The sequence below is a fragment of the Anopheles maculipalpis genome, chromosome 3RL (assembly GCF_943734695.1).
Source record: "Anopheles maculipalpis chromosome 3RL, idAnoMacuDA_375_x, whole genome shotgun sequence".
NCBI classification, from domain to species: domain Eukaryota; kingdom Metazoa; phylum Arthropoda; class Insecta; order Diptera; family Culicidae; genus Anopheles; species Anopheles maculipalpis.
Window position 1 is genome coordinate 81,677,519 of NC_064872.1, and position 21,761 is coordinate 81,699,279.

Below are 21,761 nucleotides of genomic sequence, written 5' to 3' on the forward strand. Positions count from 1 at the left end.
AAGCCTCGTACGCACGGCTGAACAATCGCAACTTCGAAGAAAAAAGACCATAAACTCAAGCACACACGAAGCACAATGCCCATCCAAAAAAAAAAAAAGGGAAAGGACAAACGCAGTTGGGGCGAGCCTCTATCTCAGGATGGACCTCTTTCTCTCAGCAACACAAAAAAAGCTCGGCCAGAAGAAAAGATCGAAACATTATTGGTACATAGTTGTGCGTTTGGTTCCCTTCTGTATATCCTCAGTGCAGGCGAAGCAATCCCACAATTCCCGTGTCCTGATGACACTTATGAGATTGTGGAAAATGACCGAAGGCAAACGGAACGGCGCACAGAAAAATAGCTCAGATCGTCATAAGTTCAAAGGTAAGTTATAGCGACAAAAACCCAACACACATGCTTAAGATTGAAGCTTATCCGTGGAGCGGATGGAAGAAAAACGACCTCACCACAGCTCCAGCCACGTGGTAGATGTGTCCCGAGTGTGGAGCGAGCAATCACGATTCAGATGAGAAGGAAATAAACCGAGAAAAAACTCACATTCAATTCCCCTGCCGGTATGTTATTCTAATGGAGGAATGGTGCCACTTCAAGCAAACCATCAAGCTAACAAGCAACACACAGCTCACAACTACACATCCGGTGGATGCAATGGAAAGCATACCTTCGGTGCCAGGAGCACTATTACTAAGCGCCAGCCCGCCAGAATGCCAAGATGGCAGGAATGGGGAACGCGTGTACATTTGCTAAATTATACGAAAAGCGCTGGCCAAAAAGGACAGCCGAACACCGGGTGTCACATATGGTGCGTAGATTGTGCGGTGATTTATGGCCAGTTGGGACGTACGCAAGATAGAAGATTCAGCTGCCACTTAGCGTTCGACAGTGGTGCTTAGTGGTGGCCCTCTCTTCCCAACGCATCCCGAGAAAACGCTTCCAAAGCGAAGATTTACTGTGCAAATCCGTTAGTGACCTTGCACCCATTCGAGACTTCTGTAGCTCGGTTTTAACTGTCAAAAGGTTGTTTTTTTTTTTGCTGGAATGCCCTGGCTAATCTTCGTTACTATTAGATTGAAACTAATGACAGGAAACGGATCACAATTGCTTCTACTAAAACACGCTACACGAACCAGGTACGTAATGTGCTTTACTTTAATTTTATTACACACAATTAATTTCACAATTCCCCAATCTTTTGATCAGTAAGCCCCGATAATCGAGCAGATTGTCGTAATGGCAATGTTTCATAATTTTAACCAGCCATCAGCACCACCAGCAACTGTGTCCAGGTTTGCAGTCCAAACGGTCCTGCTGCGTTTTTGAAGTGGTTTAAATTTCAACCCTTAACCCTAGCAGAAGGAAAGCGGGTGTTGCTTTCATTGTCCGACTGCAAGGTTCGTGTCCAAAAATGGTGCGCATGTTGCCATGCTAGGTAGCAATTCAAACTGCTGAAATTTTGATAGTATTTCCAATTCGCTCATTTCCCATGACGACCGACACCACGGGTGGAAGGAGGTGACGACTAGTGATGGTGGCTGGTGGCTGACATAAAAGCCCAGGAAATACGACTCTAATCAACCATCGTACCATGCCTAAATGTGTGAGTAGAAGCAGCAGAACTTACTTCCTGACTGGGTACCTTCGGTCCTTCGAATCACGCTGTTCCATACCGTACCATGGCATGGCTGGCTAGTGCGCGCATTACATTTTACACATGGCGCTCAAAGCAGGACGAACCTGCCGCTGACCATCCGGCGGGATGACGCAGGACGAAGCGGTACGCAATAAAAAAGCATAAACGTAGTAAACAGCTTATAAACGCTGCCTACCAACGACGCTTGATGATAGCCGTTGATCGTGGCAGCGTTTCCTACCACCGTACCAACGCAAGGATACGTTTCCTTTTGGAACCCGCGGGAACCCCCTGTTGCAGCATGGTTCGCTCGTTTCTAATAAACGGGTTGCGACGTCGGCAATCCACACGGGTCGTAAGCGAGTGCGCGCTTTTACGACTCCGGAACACGTGATTCCGCAGCTCGTTTGTTTATGAAACATGCTGGCAGGCTGGTTGCTGACTCCTTTCCATCTCAACCGTTTCGGGAGCGATGAAGTGACCCCGCGGTGACAACGGTGGGCAAACAATGTTCAACATCGGCACCTGTTTCGCCTACCGATCTTCCCGTGCGGTGTGGTTTTCCTTTTGACCGGTTTGGTAGCCATGGACAAACGTTCCTACCTTGCGAGTGTTATGGTAGCACCTGCATGAAACGACCCATACGTAACCTTTTTTCCCCAAAGGGATCACCGCTTGGGGGACCGCTTTTCCCTTGCAATGACGACGACGTGTACGAATGGTGCACAGTTTTGTGATTGCCATACACCCGAACCGGTGGAGTCTAACCGCTTACACTACAACACAACGCCCTGTTGACGGGACGCATCGTTGTGTTAGCGCCACCGACGGAACGTCCACCGCGCCACACCGGAACAATCACGTCGCGTACTTACAAGAAGGTGCCCATGATTAAACACCTAGCTAGTCACCGGGCAGGGCGAGAGGCTCACGGGCTAGATCTTGGGGAAAACTGTGCACCATGTTCGGTGTACCGTGTGCAAGACGGTGTATGAGTAATTACTGCTCGCTTTTCGCAAAGGAAGCCTACAACGACACAATTTCCTACCCATGTTCTTGGCGACAGCGACGCTTTCGTACGTGTACATGTTCCGGTATTCCCAAATGGTGTTTGGTGTGTCCAGCCCTAAGCGAACGAGTGTTGTGGGGAATGGGGTTTTTCTTTCGTCTTCAGATGGATGCAGCTTATAAATTGCATGTTACATTACCTGCAAGTAAAGAAAGCAACACACAAACACATTAAACGTTAATTGTCGTCGGATATGGGTGATTATTTTGGTAGATCTAAATTTGTTACTTTGGGAGTGTATTTGAAAGTTTGCCCCTTTTCAAACGACCTCACGAGCGCTACTGAGGAGCCATAAATAAAAAAATATTGAAGGAGAAATGGTTTTGACGTATGTCAAGTTTTATCTTTGATTTTGAATAACTTAACGGAAGTGGAAATCGTACCTATTTGCAACATGGTCAGGTCGCCCTTTAGGAAACAAAAAACGCGTTTGACAAGGTAAAAATGAAGTTTTCTACCTCTTAATTATAACTTCTCACGTCAGGACCAAAGGTCCAATAATTCTGGCCTAGCAAAGTTGTTCAGCCAAGAAGAAATAGAATTTTTAGACAACGATAAGATATCCCACTAAATCATCTAGTTTGCAACGATTTTTCCAAGGTAACTCTCCAAACTAATTACACTGTACGTTGAGAACGTTTTAATTTTCATTCCAGACACACCAGCAACTACACAAAAAAGTGGTCGATTCTTGTAAGAATGTCAATGTCTGTCCCAGAACCGTTGGACCAGTTCATGTGTGATTAATTTTCTACCACTCAAGCAAAGCGCAGTGTACGCGTAAAAACGCGACTAGACGGATTTCCTTCACTCGCTCTTGCCGGTGGGTTGCGTGCGGTATGGAAGAAGACAACACCGCCAAACCAAGAGGGCCGCCGAAAAGTGCGCCTGGCCGATGCATTCCCCCCCCCCCCCTCAAATGCTACAGGCTCGAGCCGTCCATGCAATGCCATCACACACAAACGCACAACACACTCTGTGGTTCCGAACGAAAGTTTCGGAATCGGTTTTTCGAGGCAATACCGATTAAAGTTCCAACCGAGAGACTCAGGTACAGGTCCGAAATGAACCTCCACGCACATGAGCAATAAAATGGCAAACAGTGGTCGAGAAATAGCATGGAGAAAAAAAAAATTGCCCACACATAATCATCGTACCCATCGAAGATGCGGTACGGATGGAGGAGGGCGGAGGCAGGTGTGGCTTGGTGTTCGAGACGCGAGCATAGGAAACTGGCAATGTTAAAGCAATTAGCTCGAGCGCGAAAACCACGATTGGCAGGATTGGTGATGGAAGGTCGGTTTCTAGTTTTCTACCAGCCGCGAGCTACCGTTTCGTACCGTGCGAGCAGCGAAATTGCATCGGAAATCTAAAGCGCACCGGGCAAAGCAACTGCCTGCCAAAGGGAGCGTTCTTGTGCGTTCCGTTCGACGGCGGTGACACAACCGGAGGTATCGGAGGTGTGTGTGTGTGGACCGCATATCAATTCCACAGATTCCAATTCGGTACGGTTCGAATTCAAGATTGGTCAGCGCCAGGTTGGGCTAAGATTCTGAATGCTACGGCGTTGCGGTGTGCATTGTGTGCCACACCGTGATACTACCGGCGAAGGTTACGTTGCAATAATATGATACGAAATCGATGTTGCTGTGCGATACATTTGTACCAACAAAACAGCACTTTAATTAAGACCGGTGTACAAATGTTACTTCATTTTGTACAGCAACGTTATGTACAACAAAGCACAAAAGGAAACATCTTGCTTGTATAAGCTTTTAACAGCGCTCTGATAAATGAGACAGCACAGGACGAGGTGTTTCATGAAGCACATGTGTTTATGACTTCAACTTATTTTCTGTTCGCCACGCTTTCAAAAGAATTTCATTTTTCGGTCATAAAATCAAAAGCGAAGAACCTCCCAACCAATCCTCCAAAGTTACCTTCCCTAATGTGGAGGAATTTTGGGTTTGGGAGGTTGGAGAAAAGTTTCCGGGAAAGTGTGATAAATTCCAGCTTACATTCTGATCTACGTGACTCACGGGAGAATTCGTTCGGGAATCCCGGTTAGACAAAGCAGTAACAGTCTGCAAGGATTCTTTCCTCCTTCCTAGTTGCTACCTTGTCATGCTATCCCTTGGAGTATGTGTGTGTGTGAAAAAATATTACAGAAGCGTTTGATTTTCCATTTTCCAACGCCTGGCACCCAGCCTGCGCTTCCCAACGTCGCTTTCAGTGTGTTGTTGCTGTTCCATATTTTACTTCCCACCACCCGCTCTAGGTTCCCGCGCTGGAATGCAAATATACATACCTTGGAGGTTTCGCCGACTCAAACGTCGCACTCACACGTGTACCCTGTTAGGCCACGGGTATCCGTGGAGCTTGAAGCATGCGTAACGAAGGGAAGAAGAAAAAAGCAACAACACGCGCAAATCAAACAGAAAAAAAGAGTCGGCAAACAAACGCGCGACATCCTCGCGCGGTTCCTATGCCGCGCCGGGGGCCACATTGCCACACGCATCGGTTCCCGTGCGCCGTCTTCCATATCGGCAATCGGTGCGGGGGCATTGGGCAGCGTGATCGGCGGGAGGCCAGCCCGCCTGCTTATCGGCCACGGTCGCCTTATCTCGCGCTCGTACGTGACCGACTGCGACGACTGCGTACCGCGTGCCGACGTCACGAACGCCGAGACAAGTATGCACGCGTGCACATCGAACGGCAATCGTTGGAGGCACCAAAAGGTAAGGTAATGGCAATCGCGGCACAAACCGTCACCCTTATAAGACGATCGCGCTGCTGTCGCCTCACAAATATGACGTTTCTATTCATTTGCTGACTTGAGTTGCGCTGTTTTAATGTTTGTAAGTCAACTTGAATAGAATCTTGCGGGCCGGAGGAAGATAAATACGTTCGTTTCTGAAGGCCTCCACAAACCACCAATCGAATTTTCAACACACGCAAACGGTCTACTCCTCGATAAGCTCATCAGTCCTAATAAACAAGAACGAGCCCATTACATCCCGACACCTTTCGATCAATCTTGTTAAGGCGCTTTTTTCTGCGTGAACTCACACATTCCACTATGGCACACCCACACGCATACATCCCTTTTTTCGGCAGTAGAAAGTGGCAAAGTTTTATGTTGCACAACACATGACCACCCACCCCGAAGTGTGGGAAGGCGAAAAAAGGGTTTGTGCGTTAATCAATAATTCAGTTCATCACGGTCGCTCGGTGTTTCGGCACCGGATTCAGCCGGGACGGCTTATTTATCGGCTTAAAAGCAAGTGTTAAATCTACTGCTTTTCTCATTTTCCAGATTTTCCTCTTATTTTCCACCGAAAAAGGGGTAAAAACGCACACGCAACACACGCCGCGAGAGCTCATGGAGGTGGCATGTTTTGGCATTACAACTTCCGATTTCGAGTCAAGCAATGGCGGATGGGTACGGTTAGTGTGTGTGTGTGTGTGTGCATGCAGCTCCCGGGGAGGGCCGGTTTAAGAACATATAGATTTATTGTTTTATATAGTTTTATGAGAAATCTATAAATCAAACGAACCCCCACCACCCAGGCTGGCGTGTTGTGTGCCGAGGGTCAACGCGTGGGGTCACCTAAACAACAGTGCGAAGCCTGGACCCCCTCATGTTTCGGCTTTCAGATTCTCTAGCGCTTTCGATGCACAGTACGGGAGAAAATAAATTAAAGGTCAATAAAGCCTATCCACTCGTGTTAGTAAAACACGTTTGACCCATCTTTTACCCTCCCAAAATCTCTTACAGTTGAAGTTTGAAATATTACGGATTGTTTACCGAGGGCAAAACATTACAACATCAAATTTGAGAACTCTCCTTCTATGACTTTAATTTCCCAATTTCCCGTGGTGTGGCCCAGTGTTGTACCGTGTTTTGGATTTTATCTCCGATAAAAGCTTCAGGTTCAGCCCGTGATTCAGTAACGAGTGTGAAAATCGGTGTGTCTGTGTGTTTCAAGCTCAATTTCCCAATAACCCTTAACCCTTTACTTGGACCCTTTAACCAGTCCAGTGCCAGCTTATTAATTTAAACATCCTCTCGCACGCCATTCGTGTGCCATGTGGATGTGCGAGAATCAATTGAAAGTTGATTAAAATCTTACGGAATTTACGGGAGCACATCAAACGGTTGGTAATGGTGCTCCTGTGCCAAATCCTTCCAACACCGGCGGCACCAAGCGTGCCAGTCGGTGCCAGTTTGATTGATTGACAATCGTAAAGCGGAATTTTCATTGTGCCCAACATCAACCCAACACCCCACCAACAGTACCACAAGTGCTGCTCGAAACGTTTTCCGCCTAGCCCTCCCTTCCCAAAACAAGACAGAACGACGACACACAACTTGGAGTTCCCGGTGGGTGGAATATGGTAAAAGTTTATTGATTTATAGTACGAAAAATAATAGTCCATCACCAGGCAGTGCTGGGTTCGAATGTGCGCCGTGGTTTGGAGTTATGTGCGTTTGCCATCACCCCCAACCGACCCCACTTTTGGCACACCGTCATCGCACGGTTTGATGATGTGATTGGGCCGGCTTCTCCAAAAAAGCTCTCTCCGGGAAAGGTGGTTCGAGTACGATTTTTGGGGTATCAATTTCGCTCTCCTGCTAGGGTTCCAACTAGAGGCACATTGCGTCGTACCCACCCGGGGTTATTAAATCCGGTTCTTCGTCCAGCCTGTCGATTGTTGGGGAAGAGCACTACTTCCTGCAAAGCCGGTCTGTCAGCACCATTCAGGCGAATGATAACCACAACCGAAAACTTGCTTCTGCGTCAGCAAAAATGAAGATTTTACAACCTTTTCTTTTTCGCTAAGGAACCAACACTGCTCAAGAACTAGATCTCTTCTGCACGCGCATAATCATACCATTAAAAGCCCCACCCCCTCCCGATACTTCCGGTGTAAGAAACGAACCTTCCCGGTTTTTAAATACGCACCGTAAAGTTGATCCGCCCCGTAGAGAGAAAGACAGGTTTGTGTGGTTGGAATGATTTACGATGGCGCCCGTTATCGATCGAACGATCATGCCCGAGAGCATGTTTTGTGCGGTGCGGTACGGTCGTAGCAGTATGTCACAACATGATTTTTAAAAATGATACATTGTTTCAAGCCCCCATCCCTCGGTGGTGGACACTGCTATGGCTGTGGTGGAATTTTTAATGTCCCTACAACGTGTACCCGACGGATTGTTGCTTTTCAGTCGTAAAAGGAAAAAAAAACCAACCCGGGAGTAAAGTGCGCCAGAGCCAGACGTTGACGTAGGTGCAAATGGAAAACTGAAATACTTAAACGCTCGTTTTCTGTATTGTTTTTCCAAGTGGGTTTTCGCGTTTTAATTTCTTCTGCTCCGTGTTGAAAACCTCTTTTGCGTCACGACGCGTTGCAACGCCAACGAAACGTGTCCTTCCGGCCCGAAAACTCCCGCCCGTGCACGCTCGCGCCGGTCCCAAACCGCGATACAACAGTCCGCCAACCAGCCAACCAACCGGTGGCAATGAATTCGAACCGGCAATCGGAACGCCTAGATCTTAACTTTCACATCTAATTGATAGTAAAGCAGATTTATGGCTTCCCTTCGGTACTGCTGTGCCTGGACACGCAAAACTACGGACGTACGCCGAGACAGTGGGGCGGCCCTTTTTTGTTTTTTTTTGTCCTTCGAAGGGTCTTCTTCGTCCGAAACCGCAGAGAGACACACGGAGACTCTATCTTTGTATCGCACATAATGCGTACTTAAAGGAACGAAACCGATGCTATCGAGAGGCCCCGGGTATGGTTTGTTTTATTGCAAGAAATAAAAACACTACACGCGGCCTATGCGTTTGCCGTGTATGTTGCTTTGTGAGTGTACTCCGTACATGCGTCTTTAAGCTCTGGACAATGTTTGTCTCAAATAAAATAAAAAAAAAGATTGGCTCCAAATTATCATTCACAACGAGATGATGAGGGCACGATTAGCTGTTCTCACCAACGCGAATATAAAGTTCTTTCCCGTTTTACCAACACAGGGTTGGCACCTGATGAACAGTTTTACTCAACAAATCGTTTGAACGTTCCGCACGCTCCCCGGTACCACACAAATGTGGATCGTTCTGTTTTTCTTCCGATTTTTACCCCGTTCTCTAATCGAATTACGAGCACAAACCTACTGCTGCTACACATCACGCACAATTATTAATCCACGAGCCACGAGCAAGCGCAAGCATGTTGATCGTTTAATTACGAACTGCCACTACGATACGGCCATGCATGAGCACTCCGAAGCTCCGAAAACACGGTGCGCTGCGTACCACGCGTGTATCTTGAAGAGTTCTCGATTTCTTCATCCAAGTTGGACGCACGTGGCTACGTCTCCGCCTCGTCCGTCCGTCGCCATTTTTCGGGGTGGTCTTGCCAATTTCTTTAACCCTCCCATTTTGCTAGAACGATCAGCTAGCTAATTACTGATCGTTTTCCAGCCCGATGACTTCCCCGTCGCCTCTGCACGCCACCTCCCTCCAGCTCGATCGAGACCGAAAGTGATACGGTACTAACAGCAATCGGAAGAGGGTTCGCTTGTAAATGCTCGCTCGCTCTCGTGTGAGGTCGTTGGTTTTCGATGTTTCCTGACCGGTCCCCAATTTCCTGCTTCAACTGCTTGTTCCAATTGAAATTTTGCAACAAAATGAATTGGTTAATCGAGCCCAGCCCCCAGCAGGAACGCTGCCCGACCGAGTGGAGCAGAGTGGCCGGGTTCGCTCATCAATGAAGACACCTTCATCAAGATCGGGTTGTTTTCACCGTTTCGTTCCGTAAACGGACGGAACGGGTGGGTTGATGCGTTGCGTGTGGAAAGTATATGGTTGAAGGTTGTAAATCGCTTTGGATTTATAATTAGTCACTCCGGTTGTAAAGGGCGTGTAGCGTGTTAATAAGTCGGCCGTAAAACAGGCAACTACCGTGCTACTGATCCCTAGGCGCATGGAACCGTTTTGTTCGACCACCGGGAAACATTGGAAAACGAGGTTGGAGGGAAGTGGGATTGGATCCAAAGATCCAACAATAACAACCTTACGACGTGAGGAACATTCCAGCCTGGAGCGGATGTTATTGTTTTTTTTTTTCTTTATCTTCTGCGCCCGTGTACACGTTTTTCGGAGCAAGATTTGAAGATTTCTCAACGAAAATTTTTGCTCGTGGAAAAAGATTTAAAACCTTCCAAAAAGCGATTGTAAAACACACACGAAGCCTTCTAAGCAGCGCAAGCCTTTACGATACGTCTTGTTTATTGGGTAAACTTGATGAGCTTTTATGTTAGCTGGGAAAGCCTTTCGAAAACGGGAAGCCTTTAGTCGTCTAATGGTCACATCTTTGGGGAAGTTACTTAAAGGTGGATCTACCTTAAGTCTTTGAGTAGCGTTTGGTGTTCTCTTATTTCATTCCTCAATATCTTTCATGCAGCAAAAGAGAGATTAATTTACAGCAAAAATAATAGAATTCAGTTGTCCTGAGAACCGATTCCAGAGATGTCCAGATGGTGATTATTCCTGTAGAACAGTGTATCAGTACAGTATCTTTAACATAAATAGTTAAATTGACCGACTCCGCATCCCTCATATCGTTCATGTCAACCTCTACTTTACCATAGTTAAACGATCAATCGGACGACACCAATCGGATACGTGTGCTCCATCATAATTATAGTAATGTCAACCCCGGTTATTTTTTTTCCTGCGAACCCAAGTCTCTTCTTTCTACCGACTGTTATTGGTGAAGAACGTTGATCAAAGGGCAAAGAATCACTGGCACACCACGACTCGGTCGAGAATTTGTAACCCGAAGTACGTTTCCTGACGGCAGATCGCACCGACCTGATTGACTCGACCGCGCCGCATCCCGCGTAAGGTGTAGAAAAGGTGGAAATCAAGTTTGCTTCCTTGCTTTTCACTTGCTGCGTTCCTGCAATCGTCTTCCAAGCGTCGGTTTGCAAGCCAACCTTTCTTGCACGTTCCTTTGAACTTCGCACGCAAAAGGGCGCCACCGCCAGCAAAAACTGGGAGAGAACGCCCGCGGACTACCTAATGACAAAGTGCTGTTACGGCGTGTTAACAGCACATAGCCATCGCAAGGATACGCCACCGACAAGGGCAAGGGCAAAGAGAGAGAGAGAGAGACAGGAGGGGGAGTATCGAAATGTCCACCGTGTGCCCGTGGCACGACGGCAAAATGTCGTGATAGAAGCGAATTAGTGTACTCTCGCACAAAACCCGTCGATACGCTCGTGTCCGCTGGAAAGTGCACGAATTGAGGCCAACCTCCACTGGCACTGGCTCCGTCTGTGTTATTCCCTTGTGTAGCTACTAGCCCTGGCTACTAATTATATCACTGGAAAATTGTCTCTAATTACACTTGCGGCACCGGTGCCTGCACGAAGAAGGCACCGTGTTTCGCAAAGACAGCTCGGTAGAATAGTCGAATCCCGGCGGGACCGAAACCCGGACTGGGTTTGTCCGAACAGCTAGGTCCGAGTCCGTGGGAACGACAACTTCGGTACTGGCTACTACTAGAACTTCCCGCAAATACCCACAACACCTCGTATCTCCGATTGGTGTTGATAATTATTTCTCCTTCTTCTAAGTACGCAACCCTTTCCCTGTTTTGGGGCAGGGACAGCAAATCCCCAGTCACAAAATCTCCCACTCACATATTCCGGTTATTATCCGGCCCAGTAGCAAGTGGTGCATTCCGAAATCCGCCAGTCTGACGGTCGGGTTCGGTAAGCTAGACGTTTTGCGTTAATGTACTTGTTCAACACCCCCGAGCAGTTGCGTTGTCGTCGCCGTTCGTTGGAGTAGTAGCAGTAGTTCCCCACGCATCGATCCACATCCTCATCAACGATAGGCGAAAGTTGGGGCACGAGAAACGCAGCAATAAATTTACAGCCGGATTGCACATAATTTATCTTTAACAACTTATCGACAAACATTCGCAGCAGTTGTAGCTTACACACAACTCATCGAGCGACCACTATCCAAAGCACAGCGAGTGCGAGATGGAGCAAATGTCTTAACAAAATGCCCCAACAAACTACGGTCTCGGACGCAACGCAAAACCCCGTGCATGAATGTCCGGGTTTTAGTGTTTCGGTGCGTGTATCGGTGTCTGTGCCGAAGTGCAATTGGCCGCCAGCACCATGTGCGTGCGAGGGTGAGCAGGTTTCGGGGTGGGGTTGTGTATTATGTGTTGCTTCAATCATGTTAACGCGATCCGACGATTAAGCTTAAAACACACATTAAATATTCGCATGCAATACTTATGTCTTAATAGGTTCGGTTTATGTGCATGAAGAAGCAACACTAAATAACCGCCCATTACTTCTGCTCCTCCAAAACCACCGCCCACCACACACGCCGGTCGTCGATTAAGCGGGCCTAGTTGCAGCTGCCCGCATGGTGTAATGGATCGTGGACCTTATTGCCAATCCAATGCAATTGATGGTAAGGGTGTGGGAAGAGTGCGACTGGGTGGCAAGCTTTCGATCGGTGTTTGCCATCAACTTTAAAGGGCCGGCTTATCCGATTTGCTTCGTACTTCAGGCGGCTAGGATGCAGATCTTCTAAACCAGGCACAAATTAGTCCATTTCCTGTGAGATCCTCTACAAGTCGGGACCCACAGCCAGTAGAAGTCGTTTCAATTTTATTGCCACCCTCTACACTTCGTAAACCGGAGGCCAACGACTTTCTTCTGGCCTCGAACAGCCAGCCATATATACATGTATGTGTGTATATGTGAAAAAGTGCTTGTAACATACTGCTACTCCATCGATCGTCCAACGCTGCCTGCAAGACGACAACAGCACTCGCACTCCACAGCTGTCCGTACCGCAGGAAAACACGACGAGCCGTGCATCATAAATAATGCACGGTGTGTGTTTCCGTGGGAAATATTAATTGATTATGCTGTCAGGCGAACGTAATGGGTCCGCTTAGATAAGACCGGGGCACCGGATTACAACGTCGTTGTCGAACGGCACCATCATATGATTTCTTCTACGTGGAATGCAGACGACTCCACCGTACCGTACCGACTCGATCGATGTTTGTCGGACGCCGGGGCTCGCTGTAGAGGGGTGTTCCTTTCCTATCGATTGCCAATGGGAGGACGGTAGCTTCTGTAAGGACAACGGTGGACATCTGGCTACATAAAATGGGAACGAAATCAAGCAGAAAATCTTTCCACCCGCAGCACTAAATCCAATTTAGCTGTTCGGTATTGTACCACAAAATTTGTGACGTTCACTCCAATTACTTTCCAACTGGCGCATCTTTCGAATGCCTGCCGATTTTCCTACTCAACGACATTCACCAGTTCGCTTCCCTGTAAGAAATTGGAAGGACTTAATTGCAATACTACCAGTTTGGGCCACCGATCGTTCACCATTCCAGTCGTCTTCCTTTTTTTTCCGTATCGTTCAAGGTTGTTCCATCCCTATTACAAGGAACAAGGACCTCACTGCAGTCTTTTGTAAAATAAAGCAAAAACTAACGCTTACAACAGAATTCAGGCAGGGAACGCTCCATCTCACAGCTGTTGGAATGATAGTCGAAAAGGAAAAGCGCAGTAATTTGCATGGGATATAAATCGGCTTTTAATTAAAATTTATTCAACCATCGACGGGCACATTGTACCCCGTATCGAACTTGTGGTTAAAAAATGAGCTTCCCACAATGGCAACAGCCAAAACACCTTCAAAGAACTTCGGTGGAAACGAGCAGCACCTTAAAGCCGAAGCTGAAACACCCCTTCCCGGGAGAAAAAGCAAGCAAACGTCCTTCGCTCCGTGCGTCTTGGCGAAAAAGACAATAATTTCGTCAACTCCCGCGGAAGTCACATTTGGTACGGCACCGAGGCGCCCGCTGCTGGCGCCATTTTGAGGCGCCTACTTTTTGGTGAGATTTATGGTTAAACGAGCTCATAATTGCTTTTCGCCAGGGTAACCTACCGTTACCGGTGGGAGAAAGAGGGTGAGGCCTCATGCGTGTCTACTCCAGCATGTCTACACCACAACCGGAACCGGCGCAAGGACTTTCGGGTGTGTGTGTCAGTGTTGGTTTTCCGGTAGGTGCGTGTGTTTGGGGCGTCAAAATAGGTGTAAGGTATGTGTGTATACACAAGCACAACAGCAGCACACCGGTTCCACGTTGGTGGTTTGTTTTATAAAAGCGATAAACTAATTCAACGGAACCGGATGCCATACTCACACTATGGGTAAATTGGCGGTACGGTAAGATACCGTGAGCAGCTAGTGCGTGTGCCCTTTAATAAGCAGAGATGGTGTTGCCTCGCAACTGGGGAACCATGCTCCATGGGACACGTGAACACCATTTATTTTCGGGGAAGCTTGTGGAGCAGAGTTTTCACAACTTATTTGGAATTAATATTGGTGCAATGGCGGAGCGGCAATCCATAACGTTTGATTAAACTTTAAGAACTAAGTATATTTAGATTCTCTCTGTTATTAGGTTCAATTTGCAAATTACTGTGTAGACATACAAGGACAAAAACCATTTACCAGTGCGCCATCTTTAAAATTACGTATCGATTAAAGCTCTTTCAAATTTTCCTTGATAAGCAGTGTTAACCGGTTGTAACTTGTGCCATTGACACCGAAATCCTTCAAATTAAATCGTACGCTAAAGTTAATTGAAGTCAGTATGATAGCCTTCAATCGTTGTTTTATTTACGATCATCGATATGAATCCTTAAATTATTTAAAATCACACATTCAAGGGGATAACTTTAAATCCAAACAGATTACCATTAACTATCTTTGCTTCTCTTATCATTATTAAGTATAAAAACCAAAGATTCTGGCTCGGCTAAGATAAAGACTAATGCTCCTCAGCTTTACATCTGTTACTTCCTCCCATCGGTGTTGAGTTCCGGCCCGCAAGTATTTCTCTCGGATTCCCCAAAAACTTTCTCCTTCACTGCAGATCGGACACCCATAAATCATGACCCACTGCTTCTACCCCGTGACTGGCGGTGGAGGACATATCCACACGGGTCACACACCCTGTCTTCACGCGGGCAGTACGGTGATTTAACAAACCCAACAAACCCTTACGTTTGAAAAATCTGTCCCATTGCAATGGTACAATCAAACGGTTTGGCCTCCGTTCCGAAAATCCATAGACGACCCTAGTTTTTTAACCGTTCCGAATGCTACTACTACTCCTACTACGACCATTGTTGATGATGATCATGATGATGGGTTGCCAAACGTTGGTCAACTGGCCCAAAAGACCCGAGAAGCCGTTGCGCTGCAGAGTGTGTGCAGAGAGCTCTTGGGTGAACGTATGGGACGCAAGCAACTAAACAACCGATGTAGGGTGCAAGGGTGTGGGAAAAAATAAATAAGCGAATCGCAAAACCGAATATACAGCTGATTTGATTATTCCAAACACGTACCGGTATCTCCACAAGACTGGCCGAAAATTAACTCGATACGCAACGAACCGAACCCGAGAGGTCCTCCCCCTAGCAAAGCAACAATACCGAGGGACCTCGTGCTGGCGAAGAGAGTCCATAGTTGGGTACCACTGGTGCACGGGTTTGGGAGATTGGAGAATGCGGAACCGTACCAAAACTGAACCCCCCCCCCCCCCCCCCCCATCCCTCCCTGTGTTGGGTGTTCACACTGACCGCAAAACAGCTGATTACTATTGCGGACATGTTTCTATTATCAAACTTCACATAAATATGCACCTCTGCGTGCGTGTTTGGTGAGTTTGTGGCCACGATGAGGGCGTGATAAGAGAGACGAAGTGCGATCCAAAAAGCCTACATCCTACATCACCGAAACGTAGTCCCAAACATATAAAAAAAAAAACACCTCAAAACGCAACATCGTTGCCATTTCCGCACAGGTGCGTTCGACGCTCTGTCTAACGCACTGTCTAACGAGCCGGGCCGCTTATGATGATTGAGTTCGAGCCCGTTCGGGAGACGGGCGGTTGATGCTGGAACGAGTTCTGGGCAACTCCACTCTGTCCTGCAGGATGTGAGTGCAATTTTTAAGCAACGATCGGCAAAGTTCGGGTACCGCGCGGAAGGTAGTAAATGAACTTCCCGGTCCTTAAAAGCCTTCCGACCTTTCCGGGGTTATCTAGCGCTTTCGTCGTCCCAATAGCGTCGTCCCAACGAACAATGGCGGGTGTCCGCTGCGGGAAAGGTTGTTTACGGTTCGGTGGCAAACCAATATGGAACCCGGGTGGTCCCGGTGTGTATGGGTAATGCCATGGCCGGTCAAACATGCTCTAATGGTGCAGGAAGCGTACAGAAAACGCACGCCAGGGTGTAGGGAAAGGTTAAACTGTAGCCACACATTAAAGCACATAATGAACCCCCATCCGAGGCCACTGTCCACAAATGCCGAAAATCTATCGGTCAGGGCAGATTGTCGGACGTGACGTGCGAAGCAAATAGGTAGTTTGGTGCCTAGGCGCAACAGCAGCACCGGTGTTATCAGCCGATCTCTTCGGAGTGGGATGTTGGGCAACCGTTTTGAGGCAATGCAAGCCATCTCGCGGGCAGGGTGTCCAACAGTGCAAACGAACCTTGAACAACACTGCGGACGCAAACGAATTATGAATTCCAATTGGATTACGGTGTGGCAATTGGAAGAGTTCTTCCGAGGGAGGGACCTCGAGTTTTGGGTACCGGGTGCGTGGTGTCCCGGGTTTTCGCTATCGCCAAACTCACCAGAGAAATATGGCAATAAATGAATCGAGCTATAAATGAATGCAAATTTTGCGAAAGTAAATTAGTTTGCATTACGCCGGTCTCGGGTCTTGGGAGGTGATTCTGACTTTACAGATACGTTTTTTTTCTCTCCACAACTTCTATTCAGAGCAGCTGCGTGATGTTTGATGATATCATAAAATCCGCCCGTAGCGTCACACTCTCACTTGCAAAAACTAACCGTGCCGCAAAACCTTGAACTCACTGTACGACCTCACACCGGTGTATGGATTGTTTGCCAGTGAAAACCTCAACCTTACTCCCCCCTTCGGTTGTGCTCTTAGAGGCGACAAAGTTTGAAGGGATTTTCGGTCGTCCGGAGGAATCGATTTTTGCGACAACGACGGCGAGCCTATCGGATTACCAAAGCATGCCCGTCGAGATGAACCCGATGGTCCGCGTCGCCTGCCGTGTCGAGCTCTAGCAACCCTTTCGCGAGATGTCTATGTTTTTTTTTCTTTTCGGGGTGCCCCGTCAGGACATATTAGTCGTGTGCGTCAGACTGTGGGACCTCCGTCATCTGCACCGCTGCAGTCGTACTAATCCCAAAACCCCATCGATAAACCGGTTTACGTCGAAGCGAATGCTTCTATCCACTGCCAGCCGAAGGACGGTACGGTAATAGAGATCGAAATCGGACACCATCCAGCACGGTGGCCAGCTAGCTCGAACGGCTCGATCATCGATAGCGCCGTCAACGGTGTGACGCGCCCTCTTGTGGTGAGGACCAACCCAAATAAAATATATTTTTACATCACACCAGACGAGCTACTCGTCAAACCTCGGCCTGTTCCGTATGACGTCCCGTATCCCTCAACCTCCAATCGCCGATGGTGATGCTCTTTGGCCTGTTTAGCACCGTAGAATAGGGGATGTGTTTTTTTTGCCTGCCTAGGGTGGCAACGGTTTCAGTGCAGATCAATAACTTTCGAGCTGATGGCCATAGGTTCCGCTCCAAAAAACTTGCCAGTCTTCCACTGAATCGTGCCGGAGAAAAACCAGACCAGACGCCGGATAACATGCACACTTGGTTTTGAAGATTTTGGGCAATTTTGGCTTCGGTTGCAGAATTGAAAAATTAACCAGCACACACAGTTGATGTTTAAAAATAAATTTATCATTTTAATTTAGATAAATGGGCACCAAACACCCACGGGGGATTTAACGAACCTCACGAGCATACAGTTCCGCTTGGCGCTGTCTAATAAATATCGGAAAAGCGAGTGTTCTAACCCAATGCAGCTTACGTCTTCGGGCCTTGTCGGGTATTGTCTCCACGCAGCAATAGAAAATGTGACAAAAACCGCGTGACGATGTGAAGCTCCCCGGCAGAAGGGCTGTTTTACAAGCTGTTGTTGCCACAAATGAGAATCTGATTGAATTAGAAAAGTCTTAAATTCGTTCAACATCACAGTGATGTAATGGTGGTTCCATCTTTCCGCAGGAGATCTCTACTTCGAAGGGTTTCATTTTCTTCCCGAAAAAAAAAAAAGCGTTTCAAAGTTGTTATCGTTCCATCTTCCAAGTTCGTCACTTTCTCTCGTAGCATCGTGGCCATATGTGTGTGCGTGTGTGTGCTAATGTAAAATGGAAGATTAATGTATCCACAGTACCCGGAGCTATCGGAAACCCCAACGGTAACGTAAATATATTCAGCCAAACCCCTTTTTAGAAGAAAAAAACATTGGCTTCTCAGCGTACTTGCCACAAAACTGATATGGATGCCCCTTTTCTTTTACAGTCTCTACACAAAACGATTCGTTAGAGTTAAAGATATCGGTTTCTACTTTTTTGTGGGTATGATACAAGTAGCTCCTTTCGTTTGGGAAACATAAGCAACAACACCCGTACCATGTAACACATAAGTCATCATCGATCGATAGACCCCTTTGCGGGTGGAATAATGATCCGTATCATATTAAAACTTTCAAACAAAAATTAGACAACTCATGCATAAGATAGGACAATAAGCATAAAGCAGCGCTCACGTCCGATAGAGATCATCTGTGGATTACCTTTCCCGGTCCGTTCTTCACCAAAACTCTGCCTCCAAACAAGACGAAGTAGACGAGCGCGATACTTAGCAAACAGGCGCGTTTGAAGAAATGGGCCGAAGAGAAGTTTAAAGACATTACCACACCGGCCAACTCCCGCGGAACCATTACCACCACCGGCGGCTGTATGATGTTGCGCTCCCAAGACGGCAAGAGGATAAATAAACAGCGCTCTAATAAGTAAAACAAACATAAACAAAACACTAAGGGCACTGTACGGCGTGCGTACCCAGCAGTACCAGCAACAGCACGCGAGCATTTCATGGGACCCGGTACGGTTGAAAAGGGTGTCTGATGTTTGGCATATGCAATGCTCGAATGCCGGTACCGAATTTTTTGAGGCCACTTCGTGCACAAACAAGCTGTGATGTTATGCTCTGCAGGATACCTTTTACTGCTTGTTTGGGTGGGTTAAGAGTTTGAGGGCTCGAAGGTAGGAAATTATTAAATCTATCATACAGTTTTGCTTATCATACACATTTCTTCACGGAGCAAAATATTTTAAGGGCGATTTACCTATGCCAAATCCATACACAGAAGGAAACAATAATTTTAAACTTATCTTAAAGCAAATATCATCATTTAAGTATCATTTGTCTTCCGTCAACTTCATCTGGCTTGTGTTACCTCAGGGAACCTCTTTTTGGCGTAAAAAGTTGACAATATTTGTGCGCACTTTTCGGCATTTTCCCCATTCCTTCCTGCCGACGTTTCAACATAGTGATCAAAAATTATCCAAACTTCAACCGAGCTCGTCGTGTCGTGTGGCTTTCACTTCGAAGTTCCAGGACAACTCGGCTGGAAGTGTTGTGTCATCAGTGTGGCGTGCTACCGGGGAAGCGTCATCATCATCAACATTATCATCGTCAGACTATACCAGCGGCTCAATTCCGGCTGGCAAAAGCCATTTCAGCCCACGCAAACGCGACACATGGCTGTCATGTGGTTGTATCGTTCGTTTTCCGCTAAAAGACTCCACCTCGGTGTGTGTGTGTGCCGGTGTATTTGTGAAAAACTGCCTGCCAGGATCGCTTCCGGGCCTGTAGATAGGTAAGGAAGACAGAGGACTCGGGTTTGACGGTATAATGCTACTCATTATTTAATTGAGTGGATATTGAGAAACGCCACCATTTGCCCATCTTCGGCTTTTGCAGCAGTGTGTCGTTAGTCTCACAGGCAGCCCTTAAACGGTACCATTGTTGTGTTCCGATGTGCTTGGTGTCCTGCCGAACAACAGCTCGAAGCCAGCGAGGACGCACACACAAGGATTCGACAGTACGATCGGTATCGAAGGCATGAAGCAACAACAAGCAAGAACAACCGGAAGAAGTGGGGAAAAAAAGAGAAGAAGCACGGAATAACAAAGCATAACACCGTTTCCACCAAAGCATTACCAAATCTTTGGAGCCAACCGAGCCAGTCAAAGCCGCAATCGCACAAGAAAAGCAAACGAACACGTATTATTTCCCGTTTGGAGAGTTTTTTCAGCTCCTTGCCACGGTTCCACGCTTTCCTGTGTCTCGTTTCGGGCAGCACTTTTTCTTTTCCGACACGGCGCTGTCTGTCTGGATGCCTTCCAACAATGAGAAAATTTCATTATTATTACCACAGATAAGGATAATCTGGCGAAGGATTTCCATCGGCGTTTCTTTCTTCGCCACAACTTGTTCGGAACTCGAACGTACACCGGATGGGAAATGGAGTGCATTATACGCGCGGGGCGTTCACATTAGTGGAAATGGTAGGGTTTGGTGGTGAGCAGGGAGAGGCTAGGATTTGTTGTTGGTTCCGAAGCAAGCAAATGAAACAATTGCCAAAATTTAGCCAACAAAAACAAGCACACAACAACAGCAAAAACACACTGAACTGTGCTGGCAGGATCTGTGCAAAAACAGTCCTCTCCATAGGTTGACCCGGGTTCGGAGCCAATCCGGAGAGTTCAAATGGATTGTTTCGGTGTGTATGGGTACGGAACAGAAAAAAAATCTAAATGGCACACCATGAAAAACAAGACACAAGAAGAGGGTAGTAGTAAAAAACACAGTCACAGACACACACAAAATCGGAAAGGAAATCTTCAAGGACTTCATGTCGAGAAACGATGTGGACTCCCGGCTCGTTCGACGCGAAAAGCGCGGAGTCCACGGTGGAGTGGTCCCAGAGTTTGTGACCTTATTCGGACCGTATCGTATCCTTCTCGGAGCACTCCAACCTTCCTTGCCCTCGTCCCCGTCAAGTGTCCGAGCGACTCATCGACATTCTTTCACCGTGTGACGCTCAGTGCGCCACCCTCCACGGAAAGAAGAAATCGTACCCTCGGTAGGATTACAGATAATTAGAGGAAAAGAAATCTTAATTATGTCGTATTTTAGTCGCCTCGCTCGATGCCGCCCTGAACCTACCCCATCGCTAACGTTCGTCTTTACCCCATTCCAGGACACCGAGACTTTTCGTTGGCCTCCAAGAAGGAAGGAGAATAGAAGATTTTCTTCTCGGTTGGTATAATGCTCTTTTCCTTGCCTTCTTTCGTGGTGAATGTTCCGAGTTTTGGGAAATTGAAACAAGCATGGTGGATCCCCGACCCGTGGAAAAAAGAAACTCGCTTAGTTTTCAGTTCAATTTTTGGAGCTATTGACCAGAAACACGAACCCGGGAGCGTGTTAGCGTGAACGATTCTGTGTACGGAAAGTGGCGAATCGCGCTAGCGCCATGATCAGATTTTACATTCCGGTTGCGTTCGGCGCCGGCAAGCTAACCCCGCGGGCAAGGATACAGTTGCTAGAGCACACAGCACACAGGAATCGTCCTTGGTGGCCGCCTTTTTGGGGAAGAAACATTCATCGGAGCATAAAAATGAACGTTGCTGTAGAGCTATCCTTGATCCTTCCACGCGGCACTTGGTTGGTTGGGATGGATGTGGTGAAACCTATTTTGAAAAGCTTCATTAATTTTTACGACAGCATGCACGGCGCCTGACCGCTTTCGCGGATCGGAAATTCGACAGTCTCTAACTACCGCGTCCCGTCATTATCATCAACATCGACATGATCGTTGTCTTCTCTCGCCTACATGGCGAGCGTTGCGGAAATCGGGGCGCGAACTTAAGGCTACCGTTGGAAAATGGACGGAGGTCATTAATGGGACGCCTGCCGACCGTGCAAAGGCGACGGGTCGATCGAAAACGAGACGAAAC

The 21,761-nt window shown here is 47.4% G+C and overlaps 2 protein-coding genes across 2 annotated transcripts in view; one reads left to right on the top strand and one right to left on the bottom strand.

The window, feature by feature from the left end:
• The window catches only part of LOC126561961 (UDP-glucose 6-dehydrogenase), a 299,499-nt gene that overhangs the window by 46,194 nt on the left and 231,544 nt on the right, over positions 1-21,761 (top strand). The gene's annotated exons all lie outside the window — the stretch shown is intronic.
• Positions 1-21,761, bottom strand: part of LOC126561711 (uncharacterized) — a 107,119-nt gene that overhangs the window by 34,826 nt on the left and 50,532 nt on the right. The gene's annotated exons all lie outside the window — the stretch shown is intronic.